General features: G+C 38.1%; 2 long non-coding RNA genes across 3 annotated transcripts; one reads left to right on the top strand and one right to left on the bottom strand.

Annotated features, from left to right (window-relative positions):
• The first annotated feature begins 370 nt into the window (after nucleotides 1–370).
• LOC100535892 (uncharacterized) lies at nucleotides 371–14,689 on the top strand. Of its 2 annotated transcripts, none has more exons than XR_015504591.1 (5): nucleotides 371–1,445; nucleotides 1,557–1,834; nucleotides 4,593–4,681; nucleotides 8,430–8,726; nucleotides 10,749–14,689. It is a non-coding gene; the product is annotated as an uncharacterized LOC100535892 (long non-coding RNA). The 2 variants fall into 2 exon arrangements; XR_015504592.1 differs by having other exon boundaries at nucleotides 1,204–1,445; nucleotides 1,567–1,834.
• On the bottom strand, nucleotides 14,450–22,104 carry LOC148679622 (uncharacterized). The gene is made up of 5 exons (XR_015944917.1): nucleotides 21,314–22,104; nucleotides 20,371–20,727; nucleotides 17,372–18,525; nucleotides 15,493–16,468; nucleotides 14,450–15,391 (listed from the first exon to the last, which is right to left on the bottom strand). It is a non-coding gene; the product is annotated as an uncharacterized LOC148679622 (long non-coding RNA).
• Nucleotides 22,105–22,642: the final 538 nt, after the last annotated feature.

The raw sequence follows: 22,642 nt of genomic DNA, 5'->3' as shown, positions 1-22,642 counted from the left end.
CCAAGCATGATGAGGTAGAAAAACCTCCAGATTTGTGTGTGTTTGTGTGTGTGTGTGTGTGTGTGTGTGTGTGTGTGTGTGTGTGTGTGTGTGTGTGTGTGTGTGTGTGTGTGTGTGTGTGTGTGTGTGCGTGCGCGCGTGTGTGCGTGCGTGTTTGGGAGGAGGGGGGCGCCAATGGATAAGTTGTGTCAAAAGGGAGGCCCACTGTCTTAGACTTTTGAAAAACCCTGACATAAGTAAATAAACAGAATCAATGATGGGCTAAAAATCTGCGGAAATCAAAGTCCTTGTGGGCCTACTTATAAGCAGGCTAACTTTTGGCTGTTCCACAAACAAGGTTAAAATACAGGAGGGATTGTGCTTTTGCAGTGGTTGCACCAAAACTCTTGAATAATTTGCCTCTCCATGTTAGGCAGAGGAAAGGCTTTCTGTTTTTAAATTACTTTTTTTTTTATCTAAATGAGATTGTTGTGTCTGTTTTATTTGTCCTTTGTTTTAAATGGTGCATGCATGTACAGCATTTTCTTTTGTAAACACTTCTTGTAAAAGCGCTATATAAATAACTTGACTTGATTAGAGCATTTAGTGCATTTAGGGATCAGCTGATAAACTCCTGAAGAAGCCCACGCCTCACTTGTCATCACACTTATTTTAGCTTTCAGACACTGAAATACACATTGGTACCAGCAAAACAACCATTTACTGTTTGGAAAATATGCTGTGGAAATGACAAAAATAATCGTATTAAACTAAATGGGAAGACATACCTTATTCACATCACGTCAGTACTTGTTTACAAGCTCTTGAGGTCTTGAGACCTGTTGTGACAAAAACTCGAAACAATCCTGGATCGTTCCAGCATCCATTTCCCTAAATGATTTACATTTGCTAAATGAAAGAAAAATTAGAGGTTTTTTTTTTTTGACAGTCAAAAGTTTACACACATTTCCTTGGTATTTTTTAGTTTTGCTTTTAAACTGTATAACTTTGGTCAAATGTTTTGGGTATCCTTATACAAGCTTCTCACAATAAATTGAAGGTATTTTGGCCCATTCCTCCTGACAGAATTGGTGTAACTGGGTCAGATTTGTGGGCTGTCTTGCTCGCACAAGCTTTTTCAACTCTGCCCAAAAGTTTTCTACAGGATTGAGATCAGGGCTTTGTGATGGCCACTCCAAAACAATCCCTCTGTTGTCCTTACAGCACATTTTACCTAATTTGGCAGTATGCTGAGGCTCATGGTCTGTTTGGAAGACCCATTTGTGGCCAAGTTGTAATTTCCTGGCTGATGTCTTGAGATGTTGCTTCAGTATTTCTCCATAATGTTCTTTCTTCATGATGCCATCTATACTGTGAAGTGGACCAGACCCTCCTGCAGCAAAACAGCCCCACAACATGATGCTGCCGCCCCCATACTTCACAGTTGGGATGGTGTTCCTAGGCGTGTAAGCTTTCCCCTTTTCCTCCAAATGTAACACTGGTCATTATGGCCAAACAGTTCAATCTTAGTTCCATCAGACCACAGGACATGTCTCCAAAAATTTGTCTTTTTCCAGTGTTTTGCAGACATCGTTTTCTTTCAGCAGCCTACACCGATGGGGGAAAAAGCCACTTACAGTAAAACTGAACTAAATGGGTATTATGGCCAGCAGAGGCGCTGATGTTAAACCAAGAACTGAAGTTTTTATGGTGTCTTGGAAGACCACCTTCATCTGAGACATCCGGAACTGAAAGTATGCTGGGTGCGTGATCACAGAGAGAGAGAGAGAGAGAGAGAGAGAGAGAGAAAGAGAGAGAGTCAAACAAACTCAGACTGAAGACAGAAACACTGTTGGTGAGTAAAAATTCTCTCAGAACAGCAGATTACCTCATTTATATTTACTAAACAATTCATAATCAGCTGCCGGAGAGTCTTGAGCGTGTGTGCATGATGTGTTGTATTACCAGACTTAAACATTTAAGCTTCAAAATACTTCTGTGAAACTCGATTTTGTGCTAAGTTATTATGATCTGTTTTTTTTTTTTTTTTTTTTTGCAGTGTTTATCACAAATTATACACATTTCTTCCGTTCAGTCAGTTAAAAACAAAAAACAAAACTATGTTTCATCACCTCAATTTTTGTGTTGCTCTATACTGTATGTTTTTATAGTGACTGGAGGTTGTATTTAATGAATGAACGTTTCTCATGATGTGCTCTTCAGAGTGCTTTACTGGTTTTTGTTTGTGTTTGGATAACTTCCAGAAGTAAATCTTATTCTCAAGCTTGAGGTGGACTATACATTTGTTTTACTGTGAAATATAATATTCTGTGTTGCACTAGTGCTGTTTGTTGAAGCGTAAATAAATAGTCTGCGATAGAAACCGCAACATAATTCTGTCATCATCATTTCATTGCTCTTGTGTCACTACTTTAAATCGCCATATATCTTAATTAATATGTTCAAAATAATGATGAAATATTTGTTTTAATATTGAATATTGAGAGTTGATTTATTCCAAGCGATTAAATACACGTTGAAATCATCATCTCTAAAGTGTTTATTTACTACTAACATTGATTAGGCTTTATTTTAAGGAGTCTGTAAAGGATTATTATTTCTATCAGGAGAGAATGAAAACGAAACTAGACTGAAAAAAATTCACACAATTCATTAATGTTGTCTCAACACAACTCAATTCATTTAATTTAACACTTTTAACAAATTTATGTGGATTGAACATAAAAAATTAAGTTGTCCAAATGAATTCTTAAAGGGCCATGAAACCCTCTCGTTTCTGCAGGGTGTTTTCACAGTCAGAAAAGTGGGCGTGTCCAGCTCTGTTTAGGGGGGAGTGTCGGAGGAAGAAAAGTGGGATGGTGTGGGAATGTCTATTTGGGCACGCGCGAGTTTCACAGTAGAAAGTGATGGTGTTTAACCTACATGGTCATCTGTAGTCGAATTATTTGCCAAATTATTAAATGGTGAACTTTAACTGCAGTTTGGCTCTTTCATTCAGGGAATTCAGTCATGCCCCTCACGACAAACGAGATATTTGATTCGAGGAGCTGCTCTAAGCGTGTATTTTTCATGCAATGTTTGATACCGCACGGCGAAAGAAAGAAAAAAAAACTTTAGCATTTCCCGGAAACTTAGATGCACACAGCAGGTAGTGTCAGAAAGCCGCGTGTGTTATTCCGGTCACTAAATGCGGTAAAAACCCTACACGAGGTTAAAGTGTGGTTGTGGTGCTAACATGTTTACACTCGGTGCAATAGTTAACTTAATTCGATACGAACAAACTGAATAAACAAAGAGCACTGCTCGCTCACTTACCAAATCTGTAGAGACAGGACAATCACCAGCAACTAGAGCCGCGTCTTTATTAAGAGGAGACTAAAGCGAATCCGGATCTCAGCGTTTGCAGATGAGAACAGCTCTCAGGTAAACAATAATCCTCCTTAGACACGTAAGTTGTTGTCGAGCGTCGCGTACACTGTTAATCCACTCGTGAGACTGAGCTCTCACAGAGAGAAAATAAAAACGAAACTTAACGGCAGCAAACTATAAAAGCAACACTTCACGCTTGTTTTGCCAACACAACGTGGCGTCTCTGTGGCGTAAACACTGTGACAGTTATGAATATTAATGAAGTTGCACAATAGAGCGCGCAGATTGGTTTGAACCAAGCCTTACTCATGCATTAATGCATCACACTGTCAGACGTAATAAGACTCACTCTGGCACAGACGTCCAGTCTGCACGCTGGAATACACACTATTATGTCATGTCCATGACGCAGCTTCAAAAATTCATTTCAAACCGGAAGTACGAATTTGCTTGAAATAACTCAAAAACAACCAATTTACACTTTTTAGTGAAATATAGGTGTCCTAATAGTGTTTTTAGCAGTGTGGGACACATATACGACTGACAACAGCTCAAAAAATGTGTTTTGGTGTTTCATGACCCTTTAAGAATTGTGTTGTTGCTCATTTTAAGTGAAGTTTCATAAACTAATTTCGAGAGGAGCATGTGATTTGATTGAGCACTGCTGGCCACTCATCCGTAATCAGTAATAATCCAATCAGAGCAATCCTAGTTTAATATAAACGGATCACTTTCTCCTCAGTGCTCTATCTTCGTTTTAGAAGAATCCCCCCTTCCGTCCCATCTCCTCCTTTTCTCCCCATTCTAAAGGGGGAGCTATCGAGACCTACCTGATCTCGGATCCCCTGATATGCTTATTGACCGGGCTCAAATATCTCCGAGCTCAGGGTTCTCTCCCGGGACTGCATGCCAAACCTGCTTTAAATGCCAAGCATATCTAAGTGGGAACTCTTGAAATAAGTAGTTTGAACGAGCAAAAATTAGATTAAGTCTGTTTTACACTCATTACAGAGTGTCCTTGTTTTAATGTACATATTCATCTAACCACTGAATATGTTGATACTTGCCTGCACTTACTATATGGTAATGGTTAGAATGTTTAGGGTTAGGTGTCTTTATGCATAAAAGGACACCTTAAAATAAAGCTTGACCATACTCTCTAGTACTTCTTTATTAGTAATGCTTAAATTTCACCTTTGTTATTGTATGTTTTTTTATTTCAGCTGGAAACTGAAAGCCATGACTGTAATAAATGCAGTGGAGATGTTCATGCTGCTGTTGGGCTTCACTGCAGTCTGCCAAACTGATGCTGGTAAGAGTTCTTAAGAAAGTGTGTTTGATTATGTGGATGGGGGAATGTTTAGGCTTGTCCAAGTATTTCAACTATGAGTAGATACCATTGATAGTGCAAAAAAGCAAGTAGAATCTGTGTAGTGTGTAAATGCTTGAGACGTATCAAAGAGAAAACTAATTCTTTCATATTCTTTCATCCAAACAATAAAAATAAATAAAACAAAAACAATCTATTTGGCCCAATCTCTACCCTATCTATACAAAATAAAAATGCAGAAGTTAGTGAAAAGAATCTTCGCGTCTAATACGCACTACCTAACCTACGCTGATCTTTGATGGAAAAACCAAAAGTACAGTGGGTGGAGCACGCCCCTTACCTAGTGTGTCTAATACAGATATATTCAAGCTACTTGTGCACAATGTATGTTGCACGACATTCTTACCTGTTCCACTCTCCAACCTCAGATGCGCATGACATCGACGGTAGACAAATGGAGAACAAATAACGGACAGATACCAAATTGTAACACACAGTAGACATATATCAAAAAACACAGACACACAGCACAACACAGAAATTACAGGGCCTCCAGTGTAGCGTCCTGTCACCACTTTTATGCCACGGTGGCAGCGGCTGGATTGGAGACCTTGGATGACGTCAAGGGGGGCACGGCAAACAGCTGGGCAGCGGTAGCCAATCGGAGCCACTGTATAGGTGGAAGCGGGAGAGAGGTAGAGAGCAAGCGAGCACGGAGAGAGAGAGAGAGAGAGAGAGAGAGAGAGAGAAAGAAAGAGACTAGCGAGAAAAATATATATATAAATAATAATTACGCAACACAGAAATGTACAGGAATGTAACAATATTCATAGCTCCTTGGTCAGTCTGACCTACCACCACATACTGACCTGACCTATGTGCAGGCATCACGTCTATGGAATGCTTTAGATGCTAATCTAAAATTGCAAAGCAATGGCGATGTCTTTTATAGAGCTAGAGACTACCAGGTTATTGTGTGAACATGCTGACTTTCTTTTTAAGTTTAGGGATTCGCATATAGGGATTATGTTTGTGAGTTTTTAAAGTATTATTATAATTTGTGTTGTATTTAGTTATTTTGGACGTGTTAAAAGCAAATGCATTTGGTTTGTCTAATGTAATTGTTATTAGGCCTGGCTCCATGGGGGGCCTGGGGGGGCCTGGCCCACCCAATCAGAAGCTTGGCCCACCCTGAACCCACATCAGAAAACAAACATTTTTTTTGCGATGGTTTTCATAACTGAGAAAGCAGCATAAGATGTGACCGTGAGCTTCAGAAAACATGTTTTGGCAAGCCAGGCTTGTTTACAATCTTGATTAAAGTATTCCGTTTAAGTCATTTTAAACCATTCAGGCTGCAAAAGATGAAAGAGAAATTAATTTAGCATAGAGCGCAGGTATCTGTGTGCATCACAGTCATATGATCTTTGAAAATGATGAACACATTTTCTAAATAATCAGAAATGTAATAATGTAACGTGTTACGAGTGGCGATGGTGATTGACAGCTCACTCGACCAATGGTTGCACACCTGAAACAGGACAGGATCCACAACAGGAGAGAGAGAAGAAAGCGCAAAACGGAAACACATACAATACATACGAAACAATACAACAAAACACCACAAGACATACGTGAAATGTAACACATGTATCCATTTTGTAAAGGCCAAAAGAAGGATGGCTTTGGTCAAAAAATGTACCTGCAACTGTAGAATCGCCCAGTTCAGTAAGTAGCTCAGTTCAGTAAGTAGTTCAGTTCAGTTCTACTTCTTCAGTAAGTGGTTCACACTTAGCTCATGATTTATATATGGCTTGTTTGGCGCGCTGTCCCGGGAGACAGCCCTGAGCTCCAGGGATCCTCGAGCCCAGAGCTCCCCCCTTTCACAGGGCTAGGGGGGATTGAGCTCAGGTCGATCCAACTCCCCTAGCTGCTGAGGCCAAGGCGAACTTCCTGAGAGTAAGACATTGAAAAAAATATTTAGACTTATTTGTCTTATAGAGCTCATTTGGATGGTGGGAGGAAACCAGGGAACCCGGGGGAAACCCACGCGGACACGGGGAGAACATGCAAACTGTAGAAAGGAAATTAAACTAATATATATATTATATTAGTGCTGTCAAAATTAGTGCGTTAACGCATGCGATAAACCTCCGCATTTCTTGACTCTGTGTTCCTTTAATGTAATCAAATCGCTGCGTACACGGTAGACTCTTAATAAGAGTACTATCTTAATCATATTCAAATCTGAGAATTGGTGTCTAATGTAAATGTACTAGGCGAGGCAGTGGCGCAGTAGGTAGTGCTGTTGCCTCACAGCAAGAAGGTCGCTGGGTTGCTGGTTCGAACCTCAACTCAGTTGGCTTTTCAGTTTGGAGTTTGCATTTTCTCCCTGCCCTCGCATGGGTTTCCTCCGGGTGCTCCAGAGAAACATGGAAATCAATGTTTTCTTTATTGGTATTGATTGTTTTGAAATTCAAATGGCATTAACATGCCTGTGTTTTTATTTATGTAATAATTATGGCTGTCAAGCCAGGTTCTTGATGGTTTATTGTGGGTATGTTGTTTACATGAAGAAATCTGTGTTACAAGTTAAACAAAAATTCTAATAAACAATTATATTTTGAATGTAAATAGTTTTTGTCTTGCCTTTATAGTAATTTTACATTTGAATAGACAAAATTACAAATTTCAGTCTTTAAAATGTGATTAATCGTGATTAATTTTCTAAAAGAAGTGTGATTAATTAGTTAATTTTTTTTTAATCGATTGGCAGCACTAAGATATATATATATATAGTGACTTGGGATCCTCTGATTGGAGGATGATGATTAGCTAATGTGGACCAGCTGGGTCAATCATGAGCACATGCTCCTCTCAAAATCAGTTTTAAATGAAAAGTCACTTAGTTGATGGAGAGCAACATGAGTTTTCCTGCAAAACTTGGCAAACATCACTTAAGCCAGGGGTTCCCAAACTTTTCAGCCCGCGACCCCCAAAATAACAATGCCAGTGACTCGCGACCCCCAATATCCTCTAAGGTGGTTATAAATACAGAAACCTTGCATGCAATGACGCAGACACACCAATTAAATTTGTGTCAGTGCTTTAAATGTGCCAGACAGTATAACCTGATGTTATAAAATCAAAATGCATCTGACGCTATTGCTGCCTTTAATATAATGTAATTACCCCAGGGGTCGCAATCCAATAGAACTAGTAACTATAAGCTACTATAGTAACTATATAGTATATAGTAACTATAAACGACTATTTTTATTTTCAGTATAGTTATGGATAAAATATGTTAATTCTTATGGTTTAATAAAAATAAATCGATTTTTGGAAATCACCAGGCGACCCCCCCTTCACTGCCCCCCGACCCCCACTTTGGGAACCACTGACTTAAGCAACCAAACACTGAGATAAAACTAGTCTGCAGTATAAATAATAGTTTTAAAATAAAAGTTATTTTGCTTTTAATAAATTACACAAAGAACATTTCAAAAGATAAATACAGCATTTTTAAAATGCTATAAATTATTTTTTTACCTTTAAAATAATTGTTGTCTTATGTATATGTGTGTTGTTGTTTGTTTGTTTTTTTGGCCCACACGAAATGTCACTTAGCCCACCCTAAAGTCCATGGCAAACATTATTATTTTTACATTATTCTTCTGTTGCTGTATTATATTACTGTTATTATAATGGGTTTTGTTTTGTTTTTCAGATGGCTGCAATGTGAGATGTAATGATGTGACTGGAGCTGTGAGGAAAGAAGTGATGTTCAACTGCAGCTTCTCTGAACAGTGCACTGATTGTTGTGTTATATGGTTTAAGTTTCAGTATCCTGAGAACTATAATTACTCTGACATCTGTAGAGAAGGGTCTCCTGATGACCGCTGTAAGAAGAAGAAAACCTTCACATGCAGATACACTCCAAATACAGCAATGAAGGAAACATTCAGATTCTTTGTGCAAACTAATAGTTCAACAAAAACTGCAGAATTCACTGTGGATATATCAGGTATGTCTGTAGTACTTTTTTACCAGTCAGTAAATGTTTGCAAATATACCTTAATTTTAAACTAATAATAATTTAATAATTCATAAGCATTCATTCATTCATTCATTTTATTTTTGGCTTAGTGCCATTCATCCGTAAGCAGAGCCTGTCAAACCTACAACCACTAACACTGAAGCTCCTGTCAATATGTGTAGTACTTCATTATACGCATTGACTATTGAAAGTAAATTAGTAGTTGTTTTAGAGCAACAAAGCAACCTAAATTTTCAAAAACAGATAACTATTAATGTATTTTGGATAAATTTATGAATTAATAAATATATAAATATGGTTTTTAAATTATAACATGTGGAGTTTGCATATTCTCCCCGCATTTGCGTGGGTTTCCTCCAGGTGGTTTCCCCCACAAGTCCAAACACATGCAGTACAGATGAATTGGGTAATTATCCATAGTGTGTGAATGAGTGTGTGTGGATGTTTCAGAGGGATGCTGTAACATTTAGGTGAGACAGATGTTAGCTGAGTTCACTTAAATTATTTGTGTGGAACCTGTTGACAAACTAAAGTTAATTAAACCTAACTAGTAAAAATTAAATTGAGTGAAATAATTTTGTTTTGATTAGTTAAGCTTAAATTAAATGATTTGTTGTAAACTAATTTGTTTACTCTCAATAGACAAAAATATAATATGCAACTTCTAAACAAATTTAGCTAGTCCATATAACCTAACTGATTTAAGTTAGTTTAACTCAAATGTCTCATGTTCAGCAAAATAAATTTACAATAGTTGGCTTGATTCAAACTAATTGTTTCAACCTAAAATAAAGCCATTAATTTAATTAGCTTTGAAATATTTATTTTTAACTTACATAAATATATTTTGTGGAACCCGTTGACAAGAAAAATTAAGTAAACTCAACGTTTCATTTTTTTTGAGTGCAGATGTAATGTGTGCGACAGATAAAGGATGAAGCAGGAATCCATTCTCTATTTAAGCTTTTTACTCAGTAGTTGAAACAATTATTTAACGGCAATAAATGGAAAGAAATAAACATTAACAAGTATCCTTAAACAAAAACAATGAGTGTAAGCCAAATCAAAGAAATTAACAAAACAAAACAATGCTTAAATTTTAAGTCTAAACTAGGCGACAAAAACAAATACTAATAAAAACCGAGGTCTTCAGTGTGCACGACACCCGAACTAAACTAATTAAACTACAAAACTCAAAATAGACAGGTTCCAAAACACTCAAACGAATCTAACAAAACATCAATCTAAACTAAAACAAACTGGAAAAGACGGTCAAAGCTGAGTTTAGAATCACACAACAGTCATCACATTAAAGCCAACAAAGTTCAACAAGCCGACTAGGAAAAAGCCGAAAAGAAAATGAATGAATCAGTGATAACATATTTCAGGAAAGATTTTTAGAGATGTTTAGTTGTGTGTGTGTGTGTGTGTTGTCAAGGAATCAGCTTCTCCACACTGAAGCATTTAATCATAGTGTGTGATGAGAATCTGACTGTCTGCACTGCAAAAAATGCTTTTCTTGCTTAGATTTTTTGTCTTGTTTCTAGTCCAAACATCTAAAAATTCCTAAATTAAGAAGAATTTTCTAGACAAGAAAAACATATTGTCTTGTTTTCAGAACTAATATGCCAATATTAAGTGAGTTTTTTTCTTAAAACAAGTTAAAAAATCTGCCAATGGGGTAAGCAAAATAATCTTACGTCAAAAGAAAAAAACAAGATTAATTTGCTTACCCCATTGGCAGATTATTTTGCTTGTTTTAAGGAAAAACTCACTTAATATTGGCATATTATTTCTCAAAACAAGATAATATGTTATGCTTTTCTAGAAAATGCTTCTTGATATAAGAAATTTTAGATATTTAGAGTAGAAACAAGACAAAAAATCTAAGCAAGGAAAGCATTTTTTGCAGTGTGCAGTCTGCAATGGGCTGAAGTTAGATTTATGATTTAAATAATAATAATTACTCTGGTCAATGCACCTTTACAGAGCATGAACCACACATAAATAATCCTGGACAATCTCCTGGACATGAGAAAACTTCAGTTTCTGCCATCTCTGCTGGTGTGGGCTGCTTCATCATCTTCATCATCATATTGACCATCATTATCATCTATAAAAAGCAGACAGGTGGATGCCAGAAAATGATGTCTCTGTTTACCAGACAGAAGGATCATGACAGTGATTCAGAAAAAGTGCAGAATCATTTTGAAGATTAATTTTAATGTGGTGCTCCAGAAAAGATCAGCTTCATCTGAACTGCAGTAATTACTGGAGTCTCTGTTAGACCTCAAACCTCATGACATCTGATCTTTTCACAGCTGATTTGTGCCACTTTCATGTGCTTTCATGTGCTCCTAAATCCGGCACAGATTTGTAATGTGAACGGTTATATCAAACTTATTACAAGCATCTTATTCCTCTTCAGTGGCTGCTCATTAAACCCCCCGTCATGAGTCACTTTATGGGCTCTATTTTGACGGTCCAAAACGCTTTCAGGGCGTGTCAGAACGCATTTTTGCTAATTTAAGGACGGGAAAATCCGCTTTGCACCATGGCGCATGGACTAAAAGGGTTGAGTTTATTCTCTTAATGAGTTATAGGTGTGTTTTGAGAATAAACCAATCAGAGTCTCATTTCCTATTCCCTTTAAGAGCCAGCTGCGTCGCGCCATAAGCGCAATGCTATTACAGTTTTTCCCAATTGTTTACACACATTTTCTGAAAGCAGGGGCCTGTTTCAGAAAGGAGGTTAACTGAAAACTCAGAGTATTTTAACGCTGAAATGAGAGAAACTCTGGGTTTTCCGTTTCAAAATGGCAGGTTTGTTAAACTCGAGAAAGCAGGGTAAGTCAAGCCTGTTTCTGAAAGAAAGGTAACTTTAACTCAGAGTCAGTTACTGTGGTAACTTACTCTGTGAATCTAACCTGGTCAGAAGCAGGTTTTATTCTCTAAACTCAGAGTTTCTGTCGGTCTCCTCCCCTTTTTTAAAGATGAAGCGGTATTTCTCGCCTTAGCCTTACGTCTCCACACACCTATTTTTATGCTTATTTTGGATACGTGCATAAAAACGATTGATAGAAACGTCATGATGCACATAAAATATGTATAAAAAACGCGCATAACTGAGTAGGACAAACTTTTATTCGATAGAAAAAGTGCGCATAAACTACGATGGAAACACTTTTACTGAACAAATTACAGCATGTACATTAAAAAAAAGATCATGATCATATGATAATGAAAATGTGTGTAAATGAACAAACCAGCAGGCTGATCACACTGTAACACGTCTTAAATATTGTTTTAGTCATTCTAAAATGCCTTAACTGTTTCAGTATTATTGTATATTATTAATCACCTCCGAACGTCTGGTGCGTGTCAAGAGTCTCCGCGTCTCATGGCTTCAGACGCCCCCACGTGTTCATTGTGTTTCAGCATTGTCTTCTGACATCGAGGCGCAAGTACATTAATTAGGCTAAATAAAGAATTAATTGACGCAGCTTCTACTACCACTGTAAATTCTGCTTTTACTGTTGATATTTGGTGCCAGTTTAATCAGGAAGTGACGATTTTTTTTCTCTTTGACTCGTTGGATGGAATTTTATTCACATCTTTTATGCAATATTCCTGTTTTGCACATAAATTTATGTAATATATTTGGATGGAAACATAGCTATTGCCTACATTTTAGTCACACACAGAAGAACTGTATGAGAATGGCTTTTTTTTTTTATAAATAATTAAATTAAATTCACCTTCGACATGCACTGTAACTAGATTAATGGGATTATTATTCTTTCTAAAAATTATTTTTAGTACTGCTTACCTTCTAAATGTTATATTAACCTATATCACTTGATCAATAAAAAAGGCAGACACACAAGTGCACTGTTAAATCATTTAAAACTAATAAATGTATAAAAAAAAGTTTAGAAAAAAAAAATATAAACGTCACAAATTACATTACTTATTTTATTATACTTAAATATTTAAATACTTAAAAAGTGAAATTAGGCATTAACTTGAGTAGCTGTTTTCCCACGCTAACTGTCTCTTCTTCACTGATGGTTGCTTCTTTTCAAATATATACGCTCATATTTGCTATAACTTTGCATGAGAACATCAAGTTCAGCTGGAGAAAGAAAAGCTGATCTCTTTTATAAGATGTTGCCATAGTCACTCGTAATGTCTGCGCTCCATTGATAATGCCTTTTTAAAGTCACGGTGTGCGCGCTTAACTCTGAGTTGGTCTACTCGAAGTTGATTGACCCAACTCAGATCAGCTGTTCTGAAACCAAAAACTCAGAGTTTTTAATCTCTCGGTAAATCAACTCAGAGTTCAAGTTTAAACTCTGAGTTGTTTGAACCTCCTTATTGAAACAGGCCCCAGGTCTCATATTGTCAAATCTCTACACACAAATCACAAAACACACACACATTAGGCAAAACTCTTCAATTCTTCTGCAATATGAAACTCTGCGTTCAAAACATTGTGATTTCTTCTCAAAATGGTCTTTTGTTTTCAAATGACACACACAAGCCATCACATCAATAGACAATTATAAGATCAGTTGAACACTGATGTGCTGAATGTAAAACACTCTGACCACTTCTTCTCCATTCATCATTATGACTTTCTGTAAGCCTTTTTTTGTTCAGTGTTACACTTTACTACAGACAGCAGGCCTACAGAAGTGCATTGTAAAATATTTCAGAGGATTGTTTGTATGCAAAACAAACAAATACCAAATATATTTTACTGTATTTACCCCTCAAATACAGTGTACACAGTGTTCGTCCCAACCAAGTGTGCCGCAAGCCTGCGTTTGAGTGAAGGTCTCGGCCGTTAGATCGCCCCCTGGGGGCTGGCTGCAGTACAAGTCATAAAGCCCGCCTCCTCCGTGTTAATGAAGGAGACTTGAGCCCAAATAAACAAAATTATTACACTTGCAATAAAATATCCCGAAAGATGGTTCTGGTCGATTAAGGCACTGGTTATTGTGCTGAAATAGGTGCAGATCTTCATTTTTATAAACAGTTTGTTTTTAGCAGTAATTTAATGCTGGGCGTGTCATCGTGATTGACAGCTGTGATTGACAGTTTCTCGAAGCAGCGCATCTGAGCTTTGGCAGGAGACTGAAGTGTTATTATTCGATTTCTGTGTTATTTTACCATGACAAAATGAGTTCAGCAGTAAACTACAGTTTTTGACATACGATCTGGTGGAACACTGTTTATTCGCTAAGTTCAGGGCTTTTTTCGGGCTTTATTAGTTTGCTGATACACGCCTAACCACCCAGATAGCAAAACACACTCGGGCCAGTTCCAGCTAGATTCTCGCCTGCCGGAGACTTACCACTCAGAGCTCAGACTGACTACCTCTGCTGGACCTACTCCGGATGCCTGGACTCACTGCCCGATTCCAGCCCGAGTCACTCGAGCCAGATTCGGCGGCCGAGCGAGCCGGTGCTGCCGCATGCGAGCCGGAATCAGCCCGCGATGCCGCGAGTAGGTTATGCGCTGCGGTCCGGAGCTGGCGCGATTGAATATAAAAAACCCTCATATTTGTTAACGTTATTACATCCATTTGTGTTGATATGACAGCAAACGCATGCTGAGAAGTTTGGGGGGCGTGGTTGATTTTACATAAAGCGTTTGGTTGGAAGCTCGACTCCGCTCATTATCGCAGCTCCTCCTCTGGCTCCATCAGACAATCCTTCTGCGCATGTCAAGGCTCCAATTTCAGCAGTCTTTTGCGACAGTTTGTGCCCGTCAAGCAGGCGTTTTGCCCTCAAGGCGTTCAATGGGAAAAGGGGCTGTCGCGTCGTCCATATTTTTTACAGTCATTGGTCCCAACCAACACAAAGTTGCAGATATCGTGGTCTACATATGCCATCAACAGAAGTATTTACTGAATACAGTCACAGTAAAAAAAATAAAAATAAAATAAAATAAAATAAAAAACAGTTATACTGCATCCTCTTTTCTGTTTTGGTCTGGCCAAGCAGCGGGGGAAATGTCACTTTGCATGGCGAATCCAGCCACGAAAAGCATCAACTGCTATAGCTTGGAGAAGGGGTATACTTGTGTGTGGATTTCAGTCACATTACATCTCCAGGCAAAAAAAAAAAATCCTCAATAGGTTTGAGGAATGGAGAATATGGAGGGGGAGATAAACATCTAAAAAACATAGGTGGGCAGTAAACTAGTTGTGAACCAGATCAGCTCTGATTTCTAAATTGCAATTCTGTGAAAGGTGTTTACTCATGTGATGAGTTGGTATGCAAAGTAGGACAACTGACTTTACAATTGTGAGTGACAGTGTGTTCCTTGTGAAAACAAAAGATTTTCTGCATGAAAATTGTGCAAAATGCAGATAATTGTGTGTAGTGTTTTGAAAAAAGTGTGTTGTAAACCTGCAATTTGAGTGTAAAGCAGGAATTGTGCTTGTAGTTTAGCAGAATTGGTTCAGGGGGTTGGTGCATCAGTTACATGTTGTAGAAATTGTGTCTGTAGTACAAGTAATTGTGTGTAAACATCTAAGAAAAACTGGAACATGACGTAAAGTAAGTTCACTTTCGCTTTTGCTCTCGTGGATAGGGAAACCTTACCGCACAGACATCAATTAGCCTAATTCATCACTAAATGCAGAGATGTCTAACTCTATTGTAGTTTTCAAATGACTGTGCAAATAGTATAGAGCTGTCTTGGGCATTTTCAGGAAGTGCTACTTAAATTTGACTGAGTTTTTCTACTATTTTCTACTAGTTTTTCACTATTTACATTTGCACAACAGTTCATGCATTTCTCAAAACATTTAGTCATTTGTGCATATCATAGTAGCAGTTTCTCATTCCTTACAACAAACTGCAAATGATTTTGGACATGCATGAATTGCTTTCCTACAACTCTCTGCTGTTTATAACATTATCATTTGCTTATGTCATGTCAGTCAAAATGAACTCCACTTGTGAACGCTGAATAGTCACTCCATATAGTCCTCAGTTCATTACTGGAGTCATTACACAAATGTAGAACTACTGTAGTTGTCAAAATCTGTCAAGGATTTTATTTTCCGGCGACGCAGTGGCACAGTGGATAGCACGTTCGCCTCACAGCAAGAAGGTCGCTAGGTTGCTGGTTCGAGCCTTGGCTCAGTTGTCGTTTCTGTGTGGAGTTTGCATGTTCTCCCTGCGTTCGCGTGGGTTTCCTCCGGGTATTCCGGTTTCCCCCACAGTCCAAAGACATGCGGTACAGGTGAATTGGGTAGGCTAAATTGTCCGTAGTGTATGAGTGTGTGTGTGTGGATGTTTCCCAGAAAGGGGTTGCGGCTAAAAGGGCATCCGCTGTGTAAAAACTTGCTGGATAAGTTGGCGGTTCATTCCGCTGTGGTGACCCCAGATTTATAAAGGGACTAAGCCGACAAGAAAATGAATGAGTGAATTTTGTTTTCCTGAAAATGTCTTCAAAATTGAACAATTTGATGAATGATTTACAGACCTGTGTGTGTTGTAGGTTCAGTTCCAATATGTTCTGCAGTATTGTGTACAGTTTTGCACAGCTCTACGTAAAGGAAGTGTATGTTTGTTGTAAATAAGGGTGTGTTTATTCTTCTGCACAATGCTGTGAATAAATTAGAATTGTAATGAGCAAATGCAGTAAACATGTGAAACATACATATTCAGTGTCTTGTACTCAGATACCTCACTACAGTTTTTCTTGATTGCTTGGATGCAGTTGTCAATTGAAACTCCACATTTTCAAAACAGTTAACACACAGGCCTAAACAGCGGCACTCATGGTCAAAAAGACACATTTTGCTTGCAAAAGGCACATATCGTGTCAAAACCTTTACAATATGCAACAAAAGCTAGTTTTACCTTCAAACAACACAACTTGCAAACAAGTATATGAGCTCTTTCAATTAATCATTATACAACGGACAACAAAATACAAAATACAGAAGTCAGTGCACCACCATTGCTTGTCATTGTAGCCTATTGCCAATGCCATTTGTTGTCTTTCTATTTGTGCTGTCAAATTTGCCTTTTTGCAAAGAATTGAATCCAGAATAAGAAATGTTTTGATTACATTTATATTGAATTCATGACAATTGAAAACTGAAATACTGTAAAAACAGACAAAAGTAATAAAATACTGTAAATATTAAAGAAAACACATGTAAACCAATATACAGTCAAATCTATTAGGAGTAAAGGACATAGCCACTATTGACCTCCTTCATCCATGCTGGCACAGAACAACACAGACCTTCTACCGTTTTATAAGGTTTGCAGACTGATTGCTTATTGAAGATTTGTGTGAAGGAGTGTCAAACCAGTGCTTCAGTGAATTCATATTGATGTTGGTAGTTTCTAATGGTTAGAAATAGATGGTTTCTGTTTGGTTACCATAACTAAAACAATGGAGTTTGGACTGCTTGAATGACATCTGTGTTAACTGTTTTGAAAAATGGTGGGGAAATGTGCCAACCCAATGAGAAAGAGTTTACACATTTGCAAGACCGGTCTTTTGCTCTGCTGGGATAGTGAAAATGAAAATGAAGTGGAACCTAGTTTCTTTAACCAGGTCAAAGCAAACAAGAAAAACTGTAAATGCAGTGATGTCTAACTTTACTGTAGTTTTCAAATGGCTGTGCAAATAGTATAGCGCTCTCTTGAGCATTTTCAGTGGCGTAGCGCAAAATGCAGAGGCCCCCCCTGCAGGGATCGCTAACGGGGCCCCCTGATGAAGGGAGGGGGGAGGATACGTCAAACGTCAATTTGCATATCACTGGCGTCATCACGTTCTACCATTTCTGTTTGTTTAACAGCCTATAATTAATAAAGGGGTATTTATAATTGCACTACACTTCATATAAGCATGTTTATTTAGCTAAATTTATTGCTGTTTGAATACAGTATGTCATTATAGATGTGTAGTAAATGTGCAGTAATCTCTCATGTGTAATAAACTCAGACAAGTTCAGAAACTGTTACTAAAATATCTGTGATTGTGAACAAGAAAAGAATAAACGGTCCAATTAAATTGTTAAAATAAAGTAGAAGTAGATCGGTTTGACTGTACAAGGGGAATACCTTCACACTGCCTGTGCTAAATCATTTGTCACCGGTACGCAGAGGGGTGATCTGCTCTCGGGCTGCAGGTGGGAGAGGCTGCTGTAGAGGACTGACTGGGCCGCCTGCCAGTGCTGTGAGGCGGGGGAGGGGCCGGCGGCATCACACGCAGCTCGTTGAGAAGAGTAGGGACGGTACAGTATGGACAAATGACAGTCTAAAAAAAATCTCCAATAACACACAAAAAAGTCGCTAGATTTGTCGCTGGGGGGTCTGAAAAGTCGCTAAATCTAGTGACAAAGTCGCTAAGTTGGCAACATTGGCGGCAAGCAATCAGAATGAAGTAGTCCACCGCTTGAGAGGTGTTCAGAGAACACAGACCTGTGAATTTTGGTTCCGACCACAGTTGTTCCCAAGAGTTTGATTATTGCGTTCGCCGGTGGATTTTTAATTATTGAAAATTACGACTACGCGGGGCCCCCTAATCACGCGCCCCCCCCCCCCCCCCCCCCCCCCCCCTGCGGGCCCGTCCGCTACGCCACTGAGCATTTTCAGGAAGTGTCACCAACATCTGACTTTTTGCATTGAAAAAATGTACAAAGTAAACTGTCATGATGAAAACATGACAAAGTCATTTGACTATCTTGTTCATAAACAATGGTTTCAGGACTTTTCATTTTGATGATACTAACACAGGCCCGGCGCTACGGGGGGGCAAAGGGTGGCATTGCCCCCTCAGACAGAGTTTGTGCCCCCCCAGTTTTTATAAAGGATTGTTCACTCAAACTGAAAATTCTTTCTGTCATTAATTATTAACACTCCCGTCCTTCCAACCTTCAGAACACACATTTAAATATTTTAAAATATATGACATAGCAATTAAATTATGAAAATGGTGAGGTTAAAGCTAGTCCTATAGTCCAGAGATCCGGTCCCCGCGTCAGGTCTGGTGCGCCCGTAAATAGCCTTTAAAACGCGCACACGGCGATGGAGGCGCACTCAACTCACAAGGGAGAAAATGGGTGACATGATAGGAGCAGCTTAATTCATTACATGTTTTGGTTAACTAATTATTTAAACACAACTCTCTTGAGCTCTAAAAGGAAAAAACATAAGAAATTTGCTGTTAAATTAATTTTAGCAGAGACGCAACTGCCAGTCATTTATTAGTTATTCGGGAAGATGTAGCCTAATAAAAATGTTTTAATAAAAATAAATAGTTTACTGCACAGTCCCACAGTAGGCTACACTATAAATAATATTTTAATTTATTTATTAATATTATTATTAATATTATTACAATTAAGCTAAAATTGACAAAACGCAGAACCCTTTGAATGTTTGCTTTCATTTTGCTGAAAGGTGCACTTTTACAGTTGCGTAGAGAAACATCCCATTATGCAACTGCAGTCAAGGTATAACACATAATAAATGCATTTTGCGTTTAAAGATGATCGGCCTGCGAAGTCAAGTTTGCAGTGCTATAAATGGAATAGGTATTAAGTGGATTTACCGCGGATCAACCGAGAAATCTCGTGCGCTGCAGGTAGGCAGAATGATAATCTTTTAAAAATATGTAACTTAGGCTATACTGCTATTTGCTCATGCAAAATTAAACAACATAAAATATATTGTAGATCTGTTTTAAGAGCTAAAATACAACATATCGAGTTTGTTTTGACTTAGCTCATGGCCCTAAAATGAAAATAACCTGAAAACAAGCTATTAAAAAAGGCCTAATAAATAAAATAATTAATAAATAAAATGACGGGTAGGCCTAGAAACTATGGTACATATGGTTTATGATGGTTTACAATATCACGAAAAAAGCACATTTATAATAGCCTTAGATAAATCTTTGTTTTTACATTTAAAATGATGAAAAAAAAGTTATATAGCATATAAAAATTTAACCAATTTTCACGGTAATAACTGTGAATTTTTGTATCTTTTTTAGGTATTTTTCTGGCTACACTAATGCCTTAAAATGTAACTAAGTAATTGTTTTGAATGACATTAGATTGTCACATTTAGCTTTTCCCCAACACTGATGTTGGTTGTGAAGCGTGATGACTCGGTTAAGCTGATTTCACTATATTTATTTACCGGTTAAATGAATTGTCTGATCGTGGGTCAGCTTGCATGTGTGGGCATAATTTGACGTCTTTACCTAAAACTTTAAACATTCATAGGGCTGTTATTTGAAATAAAACGGAAATAAGGAGAATAACATATGATTTAAAGCACTCGTTTGGCACTGAAGCCATCATCCGTCTGCATTAATAAGCGGTATGCATTACCATCGTTAATAAAATTCGTAATAGCGAAACTGCGTATTGTTATTACTATTAAAACGTAGCCTATATTACTGCCTTAGGTCAGTAACTTAGGCAGTAATGCAAAGTAATAATAAATGCGAATAAATAGCCTAAATGAAAGAAACAAGAGACCAAAATCAGTCACCAGGTCTAGTGCCCCCCTATGGATTTAAAGTGCCCCCTCAGTTTTGACTTCCTGGCGCCGGGCCTGTACTAACACTTTCATTGACATTAATACTTGCTTTTGAGGAATGGGCTATCTATTTTGAGCAAGTGACACGCTTTTGCAGGTTAATATATCATCTGGGCTAACTGTTTTGAGAAATGCATTATCTGTTATGCAAATGTAAATTGTGTTGTAAGAAATGCACCAAAGCCACTGAGAACAACTGTAAAATGAGCTGAAACTACGCAATTCTTGAACAACTTATTTTTTATATTCAATACAATTACATTTGTAAAAGCTGCAGTTTATATCAAAACTTCCACTCCTTTTCAAAGTATTAGACAAGGTTGTATTTATGCAACTACTTTCTTTTTCATAGATCTACATGGGTCTCAAGATATGTGGCTTTAAGTGAAGTTTAGTTTTAAACTAATTTCGAGAGGAGCATGTGCTCATGATTTACCCAGCTGGTCCACATTAACTAATTATGATCCTCCAATCAAAAGATCCCAAATCACTATATATATCCTTATTTCCTTTCTACAACTATCTTCGTCTGGAAGAAACCCCCCTCCTCCCCTTCTTCCTCCTTTATCCAGAATGGGCGGCACGGTGGCCCAGTGACTAGCACTGTTGCCTCACAGCAAGAATACCAATGGTGTTGGGTCCTCGCTGAGCCATCTGGTATTTCTGTGTGGAGTTTGCATGTTCTCCCCGTGTCCGCGTGGGTTTCCCCCGGGTTCCCCGGTTTCCTCCCACCATCCAAATGTGCTTTAGATAAAACAAGCCTAAACCTTTTTTATAATGTCTTACTCTCAGGAAGTTCGCCTTGGCCTCAGCAGCGGGGGAGTTTGAGAAAGACCTGAGCTCAATCTCCACTCGCCCTGCAAAAGGGGGGGAGCCCTGGGCTCGAGGATCCCTTGAGCTCAGGGCTCTCTCCCGGGACAGCATGCCAAACAAGCTATGTATAAATCATGAGCTAAGTGTGAACTCTTGAAATCTCGTCAAAGCACTGAAACCGCCCTCACTCAAAGAATATGTTTTGCTGCTTGTTCTAACTACTATTTAAAATGAGCTGAATCAACACAATTCTTAAGGGTTTCTTTTTTGGGGGCAACTTAATTGTTTTATGTTCAATCCACTTACATTTGTAAAAACAATTAAATTCACTTAATTGATTTGTGTTGGGAGAACATGAATGAATCATGTGGAAGCCAGCATGTTTGTTAACACTTGTAATGACTTGTTTCTAGCTGCTGACTCAGGAAATTGTGCTGTTTTTATGCTCTATCTTACTACTGCTTTTGACACAGTAAGATCTTGTTCTTGTTTAGAGTATTGTGTTCGTATTAAAGGTACTGCATAGGAATTGATTTGGTCACATATGTTTAACAGAGGCTTCTCTGTCCACCTTGGGAAGTTAATGTCCTCATCGGGTGGAGTACTTCAAGGTTTCATTCTTGGACCAATTCTGTTTTCCTTATATTTGCATCCATAAAGGTTTATTTTGTAGAAAGTATGGGATTTTTATTTTGTATTATTTTATTTTGTGGTGAATATGAGTCCATATCAACATTGTTGGACTGTCTTAGAGACATTAAATCTTGGTTTGCACTAAATGTTTTAAAGTGCAATGAGTAAAACAAGGAAGTGGTGGTATTTGAATTGGAGTGGGCTCAGGATTTTCTGGATCTTGGTGTTTTAAATCTATATGTGAAGCCTAATGTGAATAACCAGCTTGTTTTATAGTGATTTTAGGCTTAATAAACAGATTAAATATGTAATCAAAGCTTTTTTTTTCCAAGTACAACCATTTGCAGTTTGTTAAATGTGCAACCCGCAGGCTCATTCTGAAAACGCTGTCCCGTGGACGTTTCTGGAGACCACGAAATACGTCCCGAGAGGTACGTATTTTTGCAGTTTTTGTTTTCACGAATCCACAAGAGGCCACTGTGTGCGCTTTTTCGCATCTCAAATGTCTTTCGCGAGCAGTAGGGGGAGGCTGCAAACTTGGATCCAGACAGATCTACGGCCCAAGCAGTTTTGCGGCCCAGGCAGTTTTACGCCCCTGTTGTTCCTGTTGTGTCCAATAGAGGGAGGCAGTACAGTGTTATTTTAAGCCTCCAGAACTTTATCTCACCCAACCAAACGCGACACGATGAAGAGGTATCTATGTTAAATACGTGTTTAAAACATGAAACTTAAACCTTTTTTTTATTAGATTAAGATCGATATGAGTGTATGTCAACACAAACAAATTGGTGTAATATAATAGCAATGTGTTAGTTTGACTCAATTTTAGGTAACTATGTGCAAGCTA

This window comes from Danio rerio, chromosome 12 (genome assembly GCF_052040795.2).
Source record: "Danio rerio strain M-AB ecotype USA chromosome 12, GRCz13ab, whole genome shotgun sequence".
NCBI lineage: Eukaryota > Metazoa > Chordata > Actinopteri > Cypriniformes > Danionidae > Danio > Danio rerio.
This window is presented reverse-complemented; position numbering and strand designations above follow the sequence as displayed.